A 12,840-nucleotide genomic window follows, 5' to 3' on the forward strand; every position below is an offset into this window, starting at 1 on the left:
ACACTTAATGAAAACTAGATTCGCACGCTGTCGACGTGAAAGTAATATTTTGACATTTAATTGACGCCAAATGCTAAGAGCAGCAAGAAACACGTTAGCAGGCGAGCAGGCAATACACGATTGGATTTACTGTCATTGAGTACAAATGGAAAATCGACAGCTTAAAATTATACGTGTCCAAGCAGAAAAATGCCGATTTTAAATACAACTAGGAAAACTGTCCATTCTGAATCTTGACGATTTCAGCACAATTACATTTTGCCAAATTCATTTTGGAGCGTATTAATTTCGGTCCGAATTTAAAATAGTCAATTCATGTGGACGATTTTCCATTTGTAGGGATTGACAGTAAACCGATGATTGCCGGCGGCTATTAGTTAATAGAAGTGATGTAATAATCGTGTGATACATCATTGCATCTGCGAGTTTCCTCCATGCGCGTGCAATGTCAACAACCTATCCCAACTCTTGACAATGAACTTTGGCGTAGTTACGTCGTTGCCTTCTGATGTGGAACTTGTGTTGTTACGAGAGAAACTCGGTCAAAGTACCTACCTGTTACAACAGGAAAAAAATCTTTAAATTGGATTGCAAAGGGTCCTTCCTATTTATAAGTTTCATCGCAGGCCTTCGAGACGCGACATCGGAGCTGCTCTTTGCTGCGTGAAAGACATGGGTAGTGAGATGTCCCTGACATCACAAATTCTCACTACCTTGTCTTTCATGCGGACTGAGCAATGATCGTCGGACGACGAGGTAAGAAGACTTTTCTCAACATCTGGATTTCAACGGAATGGATTTGCTAACCAAGAAAATCATTATGTCGTCACATTATACGAGAATGACAAGAAAGAGTAGAAAACGGATGAATGAAAAACATTTTCTCTCCCACTACTTTGCTACCGCGTGAAGAGAAAGCACTTTACGTCAAAATTAACCAAGAAAGCCCTCTTCATTTTCTCTCTTTATTGTTTGACGACACTAACGTTTTGTGCATAAAATATGTATTTGAGTATACCTAGTGCCATAAACTTTCTGACTTGGCGACGGCATCGCTGTGAGGGCCTTTCTATGGTCCAGGGTTATACAAAATTAAATCGTTGATCCTGGGACGATCGTTTCATACGTGTTGATACTACTTAACCTTAGTACACAGTTACCTAAGTCTGGGTACCGATCTGGGTACGTTTTTAAAACGGTAAAAATCTGCTGTGTGCTTTTATAATTGGTTAAATGATTTTTTTTCTTGTTCAGTACGTATTTTTCACCATTTTCGAATTATATTTTCGGGAACTATTGATACGGTAGTGGCATTGGTTTCAGTTTTTTGACCACCGGATCAGATAGGTTGTGGCACTACAAAATAAAGCTATTGGTATTTGTGTTTTCCACTTGTTTGGTGTGATAGATAATTTTACTAATTTACAAATGAGTCATGGTAATGAATTCACACTTCTATACAATAAGTAATCTTGATTATTCGTAGCTAATAGGCCCCCGGGACTTATTACGATTTAAAATATTGCTAAAATTATTTATCTCGATGTTATGTCTATACTCGTGATCCTCTATTACCAACCAACAAACCAGTCGCTGCGATGTGCTAGAAACGGAGAGGTAATTGTAGCAATATATACCGTGTTATTTTTGATTTCCATTAACTTTCAGAGGACAATCTACAGGTCGAATATTAAGTGGATTATTTTTGATGCCTCTCATATATAGGTATCACGTCAATGTCACTTGTCAATTTTGTTTATTTTACAATTGAATATTAACTTATATGAATGAAAAAAAAAAAGATTTTACCCTCGAATATCGAATTTTTAAAAGTGGCTGATTTTTTTTTATCGACAGGAATAAGCTTATACTAGTCAATGGAAAAAATATCAGATTTTTCTGTAGTACCAATTAATTAAAAAAATAAAATACTTAGATTTTATTCTCGCCAAAATGAACTAGTTACTGCGCATGAATACGGTTTTTAGGGTTCCGTTTTTGCCATTTTGGCTACGGAACCCTAAAAACCGTATTCATGCGCAGTAACTAGTTTATAGTTTCGCCATGTCTGTCTGTCTGTCCGTCCGCGGCCTTGCTCAGGAACTATCAATGCTAGAGAGCTGTAATTTTGCACGGATATATATGAAAACTATCCCGACAAATTGTACAATGAAAAATAAAAAAAATTTTTTTTTGTACCTCCCATAGACGTAAAGTAGGGGTTTTTTTACTCATCCAACCCTATAGTGTGGGGTATTTTAAATTAAAACCATTAGGGGGTTACTAAAACGATTTTTCGATTCAGTGATTTGTTTGCGAAATATTCAACTTTAAAGTACAAATTGTGGGTTTTTAACTTAAGCTTTAGGGATAAATATTTTTGAGAGTTGGTAACTCTGCGCTCGGCCCGCGCGCTGTTTGTGACGACGTGCGACGGGCGCGGGCCCACGCACGACCCGTCCTGCGCCCGTCCCGCGCCCGCGTTCTGTGTGAAGGCGTCCATATACCGCCATGCAAATATGCCCGTCGCGGGCCCGCGCACGACCCGCGCCCGCTCTCTGTGTGTGTTGCACTTAAATGATTTAAAAAAAATGGAGGAGTTTGTTTTTTGTCAATAAGCTTTTTAAACTTTTCAATACCTACTTATAATACATAGTAGGTTAGGTTTTATATTATATAATTTTTCCTTTTTTATTCGAATGGCAAAAAGGAGGATTACGTTATTCACTATTAAATTCAACTATGTACAATCGAGCCATTTTATCCCTGACCTACCGTAGACCGTTCTCACAGTGTCATAATAAATTCCTTTGTCAAGCAATGCAATGTCACTATGACATTTTTCTACGAATAGGTTCCACAGTGGGTCACGATTTAGTTGGTTCGTTAGTACATAGATATACTTGCGAAAGTTGTTGGTTCATACGTACATACCATTCTACAGATATCATATAAGTAGATGATACCTATTTTAGTATCAATAAACCAGTATTTCTGAAAACAGAAATCCGAAACAAAATCAATCAGTAGTTCCTTAAGAACATGTTTTTGAAATTGAAAAACTACACAACAGGATGCAGCACAGGGTGTATTTTTATCTGCCTTCGCTTGGTCCGATTCCATTTAAAATACTTTTATTTAGTTCAAATTAGTAGTATAGTTTACTTTAGAACTGAAGTTGAATTTTGACTTGTGTTGTCGCTTAAATACTTTTATAATGCCTTTAGTTGGTATTTAGTTTAATCACTTTCAATTGCATTGTGAGGTCTGCTGAAAACTGGAGATATTTTAACATGATAGTTTTATGGTATTTCTTGACCAATGGAAACATCACGATCAACATTTTAACAGTATTATACGGCAAAGCGGTGTGTGTGATGTGACGAGTGATGACTGATGAGGAACTATTTAATATCATTGATTTTTCGCTTTCATCATCAAAAGTTTAAAACTACGTGAAGTTTAAACTGATTCTCTCTCATAATTCTACATTGTTACAATATTCATTTACCTACTAATCTATCTATCTAATACCTTTGAACGAGCATATATATTTATATATATAAAATCAGAATCTCGGGAACTGCTTCAACGATTTCGATGAAATTTGGTATGTGGGGGTTTCCGGGATGACAAATCGATCTAGCTTCGTCTTATCTCAGGGAAAACGCTTATTGTCGAGGTTTAGCCCGAGCAAAGCTCGGTCGCCCAGGAACTGGGTAATTATGCTTCTATATTTGTGATAAAACATATACTTATTTATCCACATGCATAACATTCGTCAGTAAACAATTCGCATTATTTCCTAACCAGATAATGTGCACAAAACTAACACAAAACTACCTGTGCGTAGACGCAGGGCGGACTCCCTCCTGTTTTTTTGCCGCGCAGCTGCAGTTAACGGCAGATGCGAACATAACTCGCCAACAGCTCCCTACAAGACACAAAAGCCGTTTGTTTCCAAACTGCCAACAATTTTATTGTGTTCTATTGCTATACAAACTTGTGGCAACCCCGCACGTCGTCACTTAGGTATACCGTCAAGTTTTGGGGATTTTGCGCAATACTTACAGTTCTTCACTATATGGTCTTGTCTGTCTGTGTTCCCCATAATACTTTCTCAGAAAGGACGCTAATTTTAATCAAAGATAGCGTTACATTCTATCAGATAAAGAATTTTTAGAATCAGTTCAATAGCTATGGAAGTATAGAAATTAAGTGTCACTAATTTCACGTGAACAAAATTTTACCTTATTGTACCTGTATTTGAAATAGATAATGTACCTACACTCCTGGAATGTGGACAAAGTCACAAATACATATAAGCGTTAACTCTGATTAAATATGGATCTTCCTTATACCTTTTACTACCTTAGCGTAAGCTAACACTAATAAAAACACTATTTTTCAACCATTACAAGGTTATCAACTTGTGGCAGTGGAAGCTTTAGACCTCGCGAGATTTTCTAGAGGCCTGAAATATGTTTTTTTACATTGTTGAACCCATGACTCCGCCATTTTGAATTTTATCCAAAAAAAGAATCGATAAAAAAACCATAATATATGATTATCAAACCTGTGGCCGTATTTGTCTAACGACCTGGCGCCGGCGCTCGCGTTCTCATACATCGTCTCCTTTTACCCTCCCTCATCCTGCATCGTGACAGAAATAATTGGCGAAAACAATTAATTGTGATTCCATATTGGGTATGTATAGGCATATATTCAGACAATAAGGCCTCATGCTCATAAAATTTCACGAAAATCGGTTGGGAAGTGCAATCTGTAGAGGAGAACAGACGGATGGAGATGCCAAAGCTGAACCGGAAACGCTTCTCTCGCGCTTCGCTCCGCTCCGACAATAAATAAAATTCCTAGTTAGTGTTACATGGCTGTTTAAGTTAATCTTTGAAGTTTGTATCGCGTCAAGCCTCGAACTACTTAAATGCTTTTACTTGCTTACTCTAAACAGGAGACGTGTAGCGGAAACCTCTATATTATGCCTTATAATATCTACTCGTACTGGGTAAATTTGACTGTTTCTAGTTAGTGATTACTAATAAATCTAATTTAATATCCAGCCACTATCTTTTGCTATTTCGCTACGGCCATTCGTACAAAGAATTGTGGAATCAACTTCCGTCTTCAAGATAAAAATACACATTAATGAAGAAAGAAAAAAAACTATTTATAAATAATTATTATAACTAAAGTACCTACAAATAAAAAAACTAAAAATAATACGTGTTATGAACAGAAACCCTTAGAAATGGTCCCGAAAATACTGGCAGCGTTTTCTCTTGAAATTTCTAAGCTAACTTATTACATACGCATATCGTGAATGCTTTGAAATAATGTTCATAAAGTTTAACTCAGAAAAAATATCGATTTTGAGTTACGAGCTTTTTTGAAAGTAGTGACGATAAACATGTACTCGGCAACGGACTAGCGATGTCTCTCTTGGGGTTACTGGTTTTCATATTATGGTGGCGGTGACCTCTAATCATCACGCGACCCAATTGGGTAATTGGGAATTGGGCAATTGCCCGTTTCCGTCCCTTTATCAATAAAACATGTCTAAACAGACTAAATATAATCAGCACCTAATTTAAGACTCAATACGGCAGAATATACCAAAAACCGGCCAAAAGCGTGTCGGACACGACCGAAATAGGGTTCCGTAGCTGTTACTATAAATCAAGTAAGTAATATTTTTATAAGGATTTTGTATTTTGTGGGAGGGAATCTTCCAAATTTAGATATATACTGAGTGGCAAAAAATCTGGCCTTCAAATGTATGCAAAAATAGGTTATTTTGTATGGAGAGTGGGCAATATTTTGTGCCGCTTAGTATATTTTATACCATAGGCTGCTATTTACTCTTAAACTACTAATAATTCTCAAGCAAACTTAGCCGTTATAATGTTCCTTGTAAGTTTGAAAATTTGTACGGTGAAGTTGAATACGAGTATTTTGCAAATAAGCAGATTACTGAATCGAAAAATCGTCTTCACAAACTCGCAATGATTTAAAAAGATAAAAAGACCTATCCAACGATACCCCACACTATAGGGTTAGACGAGAAAAAAAAATTCCCCCTTATGTATATGGGGAGTACCCAAAAAAAATATTTTGTATCGTTTTTTCGGCATTTTTGCTTCATATATCCGTGCAAAATTACAGCTTTCTAGCACTGATTATAGTCTCCGAGTAAAGCCGCGGACGGACAGACAGACAAACAGACATGGCGAAACTATAAGAGTTTCGTTTTTGCCATTATGGCTACGGAACCCTAAAAAGTGTTTTTATAAAAATAGGACTAGCAAAGCAATTATTAAATTAAAATTTGATCTGAGAAATAAGCTTCATAAAAAATTCTTAGTAATTTTAGGGAGGAGAGTAGGATAGAGAAAACCTTTTGAAATTCCTCCCCTACCTTAAAGGCCGGCAACGCACTTGTGACTCTTCTGGTGTTGCAGGTGTCCATGGGCGACGGTAATCGCTTACCATCAGGCGATCCGCCTGCTCGTTTGCCCCCTATACCATAAAAAAAAAAACTTTTTGGGCATTCCTGTTTGTATGATACCAGTATTGTACTATCGAACCAACTGAATCGTGACCCAACGCGGAACCTTTTCGTAGAAAAAGTCATAGTGACATCGCATTGCTTGACAAGGGACTTCATTGTGACTCTTACGTCTTACCGTGAGAACTTCTACGGTGGGACAATAATCAAATGATTCGACTGTATAAATACCTACCCTTTCTCCACTCCGACTAAGTAAACTGATCAATCGGAAACTGATCAACTATTATAGATACTTAAGATTGTTTAGAGTCAAATTAAATAAAATGAAGCCATGTTACAGGCAAAAAAAAGCCGAAAAGGCAGTGCACCAGCACTGCCTTCTCGGCGAAATATGTTTCGCCAAATTTCACTTAACGCCGAAGTTTCATTTGGCAAACCAATCGTTGGCTTAATTTTACTTAGCATTTTTGTTATTTCGCAACATTTTTATGTTGCAAAGTTTGCTTCATCATTTCATTTATGCGAGCGAGCGAGCAAGACGGTTCGGAGCAGAAGCAACTTGGATAGTTTAGGTTCAGAAGGTTAAGGCGCGAGCGAAGCGCACGATCTATATTATAATTTTTTGCTCGTATTACAGGCCACACCCGGTATAACGCAGATTGGAATCGAATTAATACTCGCTTTGTGTAACGTTTTTACTGCATGCGTTGCGTATGCGACTTGGGAAATCGGAACTCGAAAACACTTGTTCACGTTGACATTAATGGCGATCATGATCAAGTTCCTAGACCCTAGTTTTTAATATAGGTAATAGTAGAAAGCTAGAAGCTATACGTAACGTTTAGTATAGTACGTTCTATACGTCCTTACTATAGGTAGTACGACGAGAGTTGCAGGAGATTTCATTCATTCTCCTTTTGTGCCATCAGTTCTTTTTGTAGCTGTGTGTGTAATCATTCAACTCTCGTTACATCAAATTATTTATGCAAAGATTGAATAGGATAGGTTCATGATAAATGTATTTAAGTAAATCGTGTATATCTCACAGTAATTAAAATAAAGACAGGCAATTCTGTATGTTGGTGTGTGAATATAAAAAAATACAATGTCAATTTTTATTTAATACCTCCACTTGACTGACAGTCCGAAGTGCGCAGCCAATATACCTCCAACCGTCTGGGTTTTTTAACGACGGACGCACCGCGCCGCGCGTCCACAATTTTCTAACTAGGTAGTCCTTAAATAAAGAAAAAAATACTGTGACTTAAATTAATGTTTACTGATTCAAATACTTTTTACATAATAAAAGCTAATAATATAAGATTTCAGCACAAAATCAAGGTTAAACTTTATGACACTTAAAGTATCCACGGGCGGCTTGAAGCATTTGTCGGACTGTCAAGTGGCTAAGAGTGGGCGAATCGCTTGACTGTTCCCGCTTGATTGTACCGGTAGCAAAAAAACTAACTTTTAAGCCCACACGAGCAAATAGCTATTGCCATACCAAGATCTTTTGGGCGAATTTTTCAAAAACCAGGCATATGATGTTCTGGAACATCCTGACTGAAACTGCGGCCCCGGTAACATGCTAATGTCTTTTTTAACATAAGTTTCATCATCCATTCAAATGCTTTTCTTTAAGTTTTTAGCCTGAGATTTTGCTTTTTCAAGCTGGACAGGCGCTCCTTTCAGGGATTTTCTGTTTTTCCTGGTCTGTAAATTATCTATCTTTTTGGCATATATGTACCTACATATGTACATAACGCCAAAAAGATAGATTCCTGACCGAAGTTTTTAACTTTTTAGCTACATCTTGAGTAGACGCCGATGGATTTTAACGAAAAGATGCTACTATTGCCGCGTCCAATTTCAGTTTAACGTCGCCTTTTTTTGCCAACTCTTTCTGGCAGATTAGCTTTCTAGATAGTGTATTAAAGTCCCCAAACTTCTTAATAACTTATCGCACGCCGACTTTAGATGTTTTATATCTTTTTGCAAGTCGACGCATGGAAATTCCCTTTTCTGTATAATAGGACACTATTTATTCTCGGCATGTTGATTTTATCAATAATTCAATGAGATTTTACGAGTATCTTTGTTGAAATGTTATATTTTACTATACTTAAAACTTTCTATTTACTTATGAAGGCCCAACTTCAGGCGGCTACTTTTTTTTTCGTGAACAAGCCTTATACCTACATAATCTTGATTTCTTATAGTAGTATATTTTAAAACAAACAGAAAAGTGCTATGCTATTGTTATTATGATCGAATACATATATTCGTTTCAGGCACACTCAATGTGGCCGTGCCATCAAAGTCGGTTTGTTATAGGTCACGACGCAGCTATCACAGCCAGCTTTGATGAGCATGGCCTCATTCAAAACCGCCTCCTTCAGTCCGAGTAGCTGCTAACTAGAAACTGTATCACTTTTCTCGGGCCTAGCCTGTCAAAGCGGCCGTGAAATGTCTAATCGTCTTCATATCACAGCCACTTTGATGTGGTCGGTTTGCGGAGACCAGTTCGACTCAGCGAGGCCACGCGCGCGATGCCAGACCGTGGCCCATTCGTCAAAATGGTTGTGTCGTGTTGTCGTTTCATATCACAGCCATTTTTGACGAGTTGGGCTGTGGGTAGGTGCTACGGTAACTACTGTTGAAGCAGCCGGACGACTTGTTGCTCACAAAGTGGTTGTTATTATGCTTATACGTGCCATATCACAGCCAGCTTTGATGAGCGGTGAGTAGTTCACTCACCACGATTCGTCATGCAGAATGTCCCAGAACAGAGAAGAAAGAAGACAGGTGCAGTAGGCAGCCAGCAAAGTGGTTGTGACGTGGTTATGATTTAATTCTCATATCACAGCCAGCTTTGTTGACTGCTCTGTTGCCTAAAGTTCGACGGCAAAAGAAATTACTTTAGGTACTTACCTAAATACTTAATTTTTGTGCAGTTTCGTACTGATTTGTGTGTGAACTTTCCCTTTTTAAATCTAATCGTGCCATGCTCTCCTGCCTATGCTATTTTGTAGTATACCTATATTCCATTTGATTTTGGCTCGTTACTAAAATGTGATAACATAAGCATAACATGGACCAATAAATACTTATTGCCTTAGATGACTGATGCATTAACAAGTTGGCTGCCCACCATACTTCACTTGAAAGTGTTGCTCCATCGCCCTATACTTTAATGATTATGATTATGAATGAAAACGTGAAGTTCAATATTTAGTACAGGTGCACCAGAAAAGTGTGTTGAAAATACCTGTACTTGTATATGATTATTAAAATAACAGTTACATATTATGTAGCTACTGCACGTGAATTTAAATATTATGTAAATTCACAGCTAAGTCTGAGATGATACCTACTTAACGTTAGATTGATCTACACTCATGGTCTATTCTATGAAGTATACCATATATCCATTGACAAGACGGTATATTTCTGTATTTCTTCTGAACCCATCTTCTTCAGCCATCAGCAATCTTATTAATCCAGCTGGTTCTGTCCAAGTCGTTACTTCTTATACCTTCCTACTTACTCGATGCCTCGAAGGTTTGGCCTGCAACGGGTGAAACTCCCTTATTCATAAAAAGTATCTACAAAATGTAGAGTTACGTTTGCCTTGTCTATGCCCGGCAAAGGAAACATAAAGGAAAAGATCAAAGGTTCAAAGTGACAGATATAATAAAAGTTAACTATTGTCAACTTAACAAGCGACTTAGAAAAAGGAATAACAACCTCTTTACAAAAACACTAATTGGTTTGTATTAATTTTAGTTGCCAAAAGAACAGCATTATACAGGGGTTGTGTGTGTAATGCTGGGTCTACACGTTCGGAAAGCGCTGGACGCAGTTAACTCGGAAAGCGCTGGACGCAGTTAAATATGATAGAATATGTCCGATAACATATAGACTGGACCCAGCATAAAACTTTTAGGTAAGTACAGTCAAGGGCAAAATATCGACACGGCCAAAGTTGCAAAAATATGTATAGACGGCCTTAATGTTAAGTGCATAGTCGTGTATACATATTTTTGTAACTTTGGCTGTGTCGATATCTTTGTCCTTGACTGTACATGATGTCTTGATGATACGTAGGAGTCTGATGGCTGCGTGTCTATAAGTTTTTGTTTATTTTTAAACTACGTTTTTGAATTACTATGAAATTGCTTTGTTATCTTGCACTGCGAGTTTCTTAACAGTTATAATCTATATATGCCATTAATTTGTTCTTTTTTTTTAATTTACAGGTCCAGAGGAGCCAGTCATCAAAAAACTATTACCTTTAATACCCACTACGTGGTAACAATAGCCTAGTTTGTTATTTATTAATGTTCGACACAATAAACAATTATGTTTTAAGTTTAAGTTTTATTTGTTAAGTAAGTAAAAATACCTAAACCTAATAGTAGTATATGCTACTGTTACGTAATAAGGGTCCTCCTACACTACATGAGTGTGGTTTTATGAAACAAGGCAAGTATGTGTTAGTTTGTTGTACGTAACAACTAGCGTGGTGTACGTAGTTGTTGTACGTGTGTTAAATACATATATGCTACATGGTAATTAACGTCAAACCACCTATTTTTTTTAACCGATAAAAAGGACCAAAGAGGGCTGTGTAGCTAACATAGCGAACATCAGAAGGTCGCGTTGGTGTTGTCATGGACCAAGAGATGAATAAGGGCATTATAAATAGTGGCAAGCTGTAGGTACTGGACCAATCAATACTTATTATTTAAACTTCATTATTTATCTTATCACATTGTCTTGTCATTTTGAAAATTGCTAAGTACACCTACTTACGTGATCGTTGGGAAATTTGATTGCAACTGATTTTTGGGAAACTGAAGTGTGATTCACTCAATCGGAAAGTTTAGGTGCGACTGTGCGACGTCAGTGGGTGTGACAACGTGCGCAGCGAGGAGGAAGGAGCGTATTAGGTTTAACTATTATTATTAAGATTATATACCTACGTATTATACACCTACATATAACGGGTGTGGCCTGTAATATGAGGTAATAATTAAAACATAGATCATACTCGTCAAACTGAACAACATTAGATCAGCGACTTTTAAAAATAATTAGTTTTTTAATTTTTATTACACTTTTAAGTTTATTCGAAAAAGCAATGTAAAGCAAAATGCTTGATGTTGGTAGCGCGATTGGCGACGTCAGTTGTGTTGTGTTGTGTTCTGTGTCTGTGTTCTAGGATGGCATACATTGATAGCAGTATTTAATTTGAATAAAAAAGGGTAAATCTAAATACTCAATTATTTTTAAAACTCGCTGAACTAATCTTGTTCAGATTGAAGAGTACTTAATTTTTTGCTCGTTTTACAGGCCACACTCGGTTTAGGTAAATACGTCTAGAAAATTAAGCCAAAAATAAAATAATAGTACCTAATGAAACTTTTTTTTATTACTCTGCCCAATAGGTGATAGACATTATGTATAATGCCCGGGCAATTTAATAGTTATACCAAATTGCCATCTCGTACTTACTGTGATTTATCACTTGGTCCATTGAAGCGATTGATTTCAAGCGAACTTCCATTGAAGCAGATCTATCGAAGACGCAGTTTAAATTGACATACTTACCCAATATTCTTCTTCTGCTTCGCTCCTGCCATGTGTTTTGTATTAAATAAGGGGGAGGGACTTGGTTTTCTGAAAGCTTTTCTTTTGGAGTGGCCTTAAATAAATTGTTTAACTAAAAATGATATGGTTTTGGGTATCAAGCAAAAGTCGTAGGTAGCCCAAGTACCAACCTAATATTTATCTCTAAGATAAAAATCTTCATCTACCTACGGATACAGATTGCAGAAGTTCCAGGACACTACAGTAAGTAAATGAAGTAAATAAATAGGGTAAGTGGAGTTACGCTAATATTATACTAATTACTGAATAAAAATAACCCTCCTTCGGGCAGTCGGGTAAAAACAATACCGACGGTACACCCCGAGGCACGTAATCTAGCGGTGACCATTATTTTTTACGCATATCACAGGCTCGTCAATTAGCGCTTTCGCTTGCCAGCCCCACCCGCCCCGCGCGTCGCTCAGATTCCCGTAATACCTTATTTCATACTTCTGTGCATTAACGGCTATCGCTAGACTAACATGCCGTGGGCTGTAGGTATCAGTGTATATAGGTAGGTACAGTCACGTCTAAAAATATGTAAACAAAAACAAGGTTGCATAAATATGTAGTCATACATTGTATCAAAAATATTTATCTATTACTGACACCAATAAATTGTATTCATTAAACTTTTTCAGTATTATGTAATCACAAAA

At 37.1% G+C, this 12,840-nt stretch overlaps 1 protein-coding gene across 2 annotated transcripts in view; it reads left to right on the forward strand.

Moving 5' to 3' along the window:
* The window catches only part of LOC141433996 (uncharacterized), a 50,678-nt gene extending 39,778 nt beyond the window's left edge, over positions 1 to 10,900 (forward strand). For both annotated transcript variants that reach the window (XM_074096188.1, XM_074096196.1), the window contains one exon: positions 10,789 to 10,900. The gene's annotated coding sequence lies outside the window, so the exon portion shown is untranslated. The remainder of the gene's footprint in view (positions 1 to 10,788) is intronic.
* The last annotated feature ends 1,940 nt before the right edge of the window (positions 10,901 to 12,840 follow it).

Source organism: Choristoneura fumiferana, chromosome Z (assembly GCF_025370935.1).
Source record: "Choristoneura fumiferana chromosome Z, NRCan_CFum_1, whole genome shotgun sequence".
NCBI lineage: Eukaryota > Metazoa > Arthropoda > Insecta > Lepidoptera > Tortricidae > Choristoneura > Choristoneura fumiferana.